At 52.2% G+C, this 6529-nt stretch overlaps 1 pseudogene; it reads right to left on the bottom strand.

Moving 5' to 3' along the window:
- Positions 1 to 1627: 1627 nt before the first annotated feature.
- LOC108285728 overlaps positions 1628 to 6529 on the bottom strand; it is a 7803-nt pseudogene continuing 2901 nt past the window's right edge.

Genomic DNA, 6529 nt, shown 5'->3' on the forward strand with positions numbered 1-6529 from the left:
GGGGGCGTGGGGGGCGTGGAGGGGCGTCGGAGGCGTTGGGGGGCGTGGGGGCGTGAAGGCCCCGCCCCGTCTCCGCTCCGACGCCCGGGCCAATGGCCTATTTAGGGATCCGCGGCGGCCGAGAGCAGTGCGCCATGGCGGTCCTGGTGGATGAGGTGTACTCCCTGCTCGCACCCGTACCCCAACCTGGCGGCCACCAAGGGCAGGGGCGCGGCGGGGACTGCCTTCCCGCCGCCTCATCCTCCTTCCCCCTCTCGGCGGCGCGGCCTCGTCCTTCCTGGGCTGCGGGTAGCTGGCGGCCGTCGAGGACTTCCACAGCTCCCCGCGGGCGCAGCCTGTGGCCCTCCTGCGCAGGGGGGGCCGATAGCTCGACAGGGCGGTGCAGAGCTCGGGGCGGCCACGCTGCAGCGCACGACCCGCGACCTCGAAGCCCCGGCGCGGAAAGCACAACCGGCGGCGGCTCTTCCTCCAGCACCGGCCCGTCGGGGCCCGGAGCAGGGCAGCCCCCCAGAGCGGTGCCCGCGGCCCCCGCGCTCCCCGCGCACCGTCGCCCTGTACTCGCCCATGGCCTCGCGTCGCGTCACCGACTTCCTGAAGGGTCCCGGGGCCGCGGCGGGGGAGTTGGAGGACTGGGCGTCGGACGGAGAGCGGGGCCGCCGCCTGCGCGGCTTCCAGGCCCAGAGGAGGGAGAGGCGTCGGCGAGGAAGGTGCCCCGACTGCTGCAGTCCGAGGATGACGACCGGGGGGCAGGAGGCCGACGGCCCGGGGCTGCCGCCGCGGGAGGCTGAGGAGGGCGAAGCGGCTTCGGGGTGCGCGCTGAGGAGCCCTGGACAGTCTCCGCAGGCGGGGAGGGACCCAGACGGCGGCCCTGGACGGGAGGCGGCCGCCGCGGGAGAGAGGCCGTCGCCAAGGAGCCCGGAGCGGGGCAAGGAGCGGCTGCGCTTCCAGGTAAGGCCTGGGGCGGCCAGAACCCGGGGGAGCCTCGCGGGTGCGGGTGTCTTCCTGGGGCCTGGCCCTGTGACTGCTCCGGGCTCTCCGACGTGCGGCCCCTTCCTGAAGCGAGGGCCGTTTCTGTCTCCCAAACAGCCGGTGATCGCGGCGCAGGCACCTGGAACGTCAGGGCACCTGGAGGAGCCGACTCGGCTGAGGGCGGTGATGTGTTTCTGTCCTCGAAATCCTCCACCTCGGGGAGCCTTGGTTCACCGACAGCACAGTCTCGGGGGTGGCCTGACTTTCTCGCAGCGGCGGCTCCACAGGCTGGCCAGGGCGACGGCCTTGGGACAGTCTTATAACCCGTACGTTTGCGCTGTGAACCTCGGGCAGTGGATAGGCAGGCCAGTCCTCTGCGCGGTTGGATGACCTATGAGTAGGCACAGCTGAGCTTCGAAGGAGCATTGCCCGCTGGAGCCTTTATTCCCAGAGACCCCCCTCTCCCACTTCCCCACTACCTGTGGCAAAAACCCCTGGACTGCTGGGATCTCCGTCGGCTCTTCTGCCTTTTCCTTGACAAGCTCCCAGGCCACTGGAAAGCTGGCGCTCCTGAAATGCACCCTCTTAGGAATTTGCTTGGCTTTCAAAAACCACCCCCCACTCAGGAAATCCAATACTGCGAGAGCGTTTGGGCTGCTCAGTGTTGCTGCCTAGAACGGGCTGAGGCTTTAAAGGGCTGGGGCACCAGAGAGCAGTTGTGACCCAGCGGAAGTGGAAAGGCACAAGAGGTGGTGAGAAGCCTGAGGGACTCCTTCGTGGTCTCTACCACTACCCCCCCCACCCCCCCCCCCCCCCCCCCCCCCCCCACCCCCCGCATAGCTGTAAACCGTTCTGAGATATGCCCAGAAGAGTTTCCTGGATCTTGGATGGCCATGTTGTTGCGGATGAAGGTTATCGGCTGACGTTTTTACCCCTAGGGTGGGATGTCTCAGATGGCTGTTTTTACATTGTGGGGAAGCCGCTCATAAAGTAGCAGCGGCTCTTGTTTTGGATATTGAACATTTTTGAACATTTGTTCGATATTTGCTCGTCCACCTCTCTCATGGACTGCATCCTCTGAAAATGGCAGCCGCCATTAGCTAGCGGCCATGAGCTCAGAAGCTGCCCTCATGTTTTTTACATGTAATATCTGCAGGGTGAACTCGGCCACAGTCAGTACCCAGTACCGTTGGCTGCCCTGGCTGGTCAGTGGGGCAAAGCCGGGCATGAAGTGCAGCCTGGGAAATGGGACCATGTTCACAGCCAGCTTCTGCAGGTTGGCATTCAGCTGGCCTGGGAAGTCCACGTGACCCCACTCATGGTAGATATCGGGTGATTCAGGTCATTGTAGTTGGCTGTGGGCAGTTTTAAGGTTCTGGAGCAGATGTTAGAGAGCTTCATGATCGATGCAGAAGGTCTCATCTGCAGTTTCTGAGTTGGTGGACTGAGGGTGGCATTGTAGGGCTCCCCCATGGTGTCCGACACCTCGGCTGAGGGCAGGATGCTGAATGTGTTTATAATTCTGTCTGGATACTCCTCCCACATCTTATCCATTAAACTGGGTTGGGGATGATAACCTTCTCCCCACCCAGGAGGTGGGCCAGCTGGAAACCCTGCAGGTAGTCACAGCTGTCAGCCTCCTCCTTGACAACGTCCATCACTGACTCCAGCTCTGCGCCTTCTGTGTGTGGTGAAAAGACCCCATAAGAGCCAAAGCAGGAGCCAAAAGCCTCGGCCTATTTCCAGATAAATAATGAAGAAAGTAACTAGAAATAGTCATCGTAGTAGCTCTTGCCAGTGCAGGATGTGTTGGTTCAGAAGGCGTCAGAAAGATCAGAGGTCCCCTTAGAATCCCACTTGTAACACCAATGGGGTCCACTAAAAATCATGAGGTCTATAGATTTAGAAAAGGAGCGTAATGCCTTCTAAAGGTTTACAACCTGAATGCTGGGAAATGGGCTCCCAGTCAGGACCCAAGGCAAGCACTTGGAGGGAGGGAAAGGGACCCAGGAATCTCTGCTGAACATGTTGGCCAAGTGGGCATATTCACCAGGTTATTGGAGCAGCTATGCAAATTCACAGGGTGCAGGTTACATGCATGTATAGTAAGCCAACATGCATGTGACATACCTCCCATGTTCACTTTGATGGAGGCTTTACATTTAAATGCATTATAATTAGGTTCTCTACATCAAAAGGTAAAATTGGGACATAAAGTTCCCCAACTCCTATCTAAGTAGCCTGGGGAGTCACCTACAAACCACAAAGTCCCCTCAGAGGTTTTGTTTAACCTTATATTAAGTGGCTTATTTTCCAGGCTGACTCTGGCCATAGCATCACATCACAGATAAGGAATCAAAAGATTTTTAACCGCAAATACGTTTATTTGCCATGTCTTGCATTAGAACTGCACAGTTGTCTCTACTGGGGGAAAACTGTATTCTGTTGAGAATTCCCTTTATCTTTCCACTCGGTGGCCAGCCTCTGTCAATTGGCCAGAACTAGTCCATGGTTCAGCGTCTCATCAGGAGAAAGTCACTGAAATGAGTCCCCTGTCGAATCACAGCTGCAGTCCTGGCTTGTGGAGCTGGGGTAGGGGGTCTGCTGTTGGTGGCTGGTGACTGCAGGCGTTTCCATCTGACCTCTCTAGAGGCTGGAGCTGATTTATCCAGTGGAGAAAAAGAACATTGTGGCAGTCAGAACATAATTGAATCTTTCCATGAAGGGGGAGGGATTTCACTCTCACCTGGCACAGTCCTGTTTGTAGTTGAGTACCTTTTTGCTACACACAGTCTGTTCAGTCAGTCCTATGACCTCTGTGTTAGCATGAATGCTGCTTAGCTGTTGTGGCTAGATCCCAAAAGGGAGGGGAGCCTGCCTGTAGCGTCAGGTGGTTGGTTGAAGTCGGTGTGGGGCAAGTCTTTCTGGACTCCTGTGCCCTCATGACCAGCACCTCACTTAAAAAATTTCTCTGGGATTTTCTTGACCAAGAGGGAGTCTTTTCTGTTGGCGAGGGTGCTTAAGGTTTTATTTTCATTTCTAAAACTCCATGTGTTTACACCTCTTTTTGTCAAGTTCTACAATACAGCATTGTCTGAAAAACCTAATAGCACAGATGATAGCGCAAACATCTCCCCTGACTTCTCTCTTTATCCCAGGCTCCTATCCAGTGGGCTCAGTTCAGAGCACCTTCCAGATATTTCTGGAAGACTTCCTACATGATTGTATGGGCACATAGGAACATCTGATTCTATCTTGTGGGAAAGGCGTCTTCCTGTGGCATCATTTTGCCGTTACTGATTTAGGTGTAGATCTTAAAAGGTTCGTCCTTAATGACTTCCATACGGAATTCCATGCAGTGGATGGTCCACAGCTTAACCCTTTGTCAGTTTTTCTATGTCTACGTTCTGACTTGTTGCAATGGCCAACCATAAGGTAATAAACATCGTTGCACACACCAGTGCCGCTCTTCAGCTTCTCAATGTTGTCTCCCCCATCAATCCCATGTCTTTGGAATCATCCATTTCATCCTCTCAGATTCATTTGGTCAACTTTTAAAAAGGCTCTCCACAGTCTTGTTGGAGAATGAAACGAAAGAGTTTGCTTGCCTCCGTATCATTCTCTAGCTATCATGGTTTCCTTCATAGTGAACTTCGCTAAAGAGCTCTCAACATTCCCTATCACGCTGTCCTTATCTCTCATATATTGTCTCTAATTTTTGTTGACACTGAAAACCCCAAAAACACAGAAGCCAGGTGTTGAGGCTCACGCCTGTCATCCCAGCACTTTTAGAGACTGAGGCGGGAAGACTGCTTGAGCCCAGGATTTCAAGACCGGCCTGGCCAAAAAGCAAGATCAATCTCTACAAAAAACAGCCAGGCTTGGCATGGCACACCTGTACTCTTAGCTACTCAGGAAGCTGAGACGGGAGAATGGCTTGAGTCTAAGGTTGAACATGCAGCGAACCGTGATTGCATCCCTGCACTCCAGCCCGGGCGATAGAATAAAATGAGAGCATATCTTCAAAACGAACACAAAGCAACATTAAGGTATACTGACTAATATCAAAAATATAGATACCCATATTTACATTGTTAACATTTTCCTCTTGTTTTGGATATTTTTAAATCTATTATAACTTGATAGATACAGATGACTCTTCGTGGGTAACACTCCCCTATTGCTGAAGCCCTGTGCCTGCCTTCCTGCACAGAGGTAACCACTTTCTTGAGTTTAGGACGTTGTTGCCATGCATGTTTTAAAGACATTCTTCATACATTTGTCTCTAAATAAAAGATATTACATTTGATGCTGATAGAATGTATGTAAGTGGCCGGGCACTATGGCTCATGCCTGTAATCCCTGCACTTTGCAAGGCAGGCCGGTCACCTGAGGTCGGGAGTTCAAGACCAGCCTGACCAACATAGAGAAACCCCGTCTCTACTAAAACTACAAAATTAGGTGGATGTGGTGGTGCATACCTATAATCACAGCTACCTGGGAGGCAGAGGCAGGAGAATCACTTGAATCCAGGGGGCAGAGGTTACAGTGAGCCAAGATCACACCACTGAACTCTAGCCTGGACAAGAGCAAAACTCCGTCTCAAAAAAAAATTACATGAGTGCCATCTTTCATATATCTATCTTCAGTGTTTATTCATGAGCAAGATGTTAGTTTTCAGATAGATGTATATTGATTCATTTAGATTTAAAAAATCATGTCCCATAATCTATTGACAAAATAATGCACATTTCAAGAGTGCAGTTTGATGAGTTGTAACGTATTTTCACTTGTGGAGGAGTTGCCAGCCTTCCGACACAGTATGTTTTCATCACTCCCAGATGTTGTGTTCTTTGCGGTTCATCACCCATGTCTAGTTTGTGAGAGCACTTGGTGGTGGTGGTGGTGGTGGTGCTGTTTTGAGATGTATTTTAGCTCTGTTGCTCAGGCTGAAGTGCAATGGCACGATCTTGACTCGCTGCAACCTCCACCTTCTGGGTTCAAGCGATTCTCTTGCCTCTGCCTCCCAAGTAGCTGCGATTACAGGGGTGTAGTACCACACACGGCTAATTTGTATTTTTGGTAGAGACGGGGTTTTACCATGCTGGTCAGGTTGGTCTCAAACTCCTGACCTCAAGTCATCCACCCACCTTGGACTCCCAGAATGTTGGGGTTATGGGCACCAGCCACTGAGCCCAGTTGGATTGGTCTGTTTAGACCATTTTCTGGAATATCATAGAAATGGCAGCATACAGGATGCTTGCTGTCTTTGTCTGGTTTCTTTTGTTCTGACTGGTGATTTTGAGAATTGTCTGCATTGTCGTGTGCATAGCTAGTTTCTTCCTTTTTGATTACTGTGCAGTGTTCTACTGTATGGACAGACCACACTTTGGTCTGTCCATAATCACTGTCCTGTAAATGAGCAATTTTTCCAGGTTAAAATTTCCTCTTTTTGGTCACTACAAACTTAATGTGTCTCTGGTAATGTCCACCTATTTTGGGAGAAATAGGCAAAGGTTAGACAAATAAAGCTTTTTTTGGTAACAGCCACAAACTTAAA

Source organism: Cebus imitator, unplaced genomic scaffold, assembly GCF_001604975.1.
Source record: "Cebus imitator isolate Cc_AM_T3 unplaced genomic scaffold, Cebus_imitator-1.0 Scaffold15, whole genome shotgun sequence".
Classification (NCBI taxonomy): domain Eukaryota; kingdom Metazoa; phylum Chordata; class Mammalia; order Primates; family Cebidae; genus Cebus; species Cebus imitator.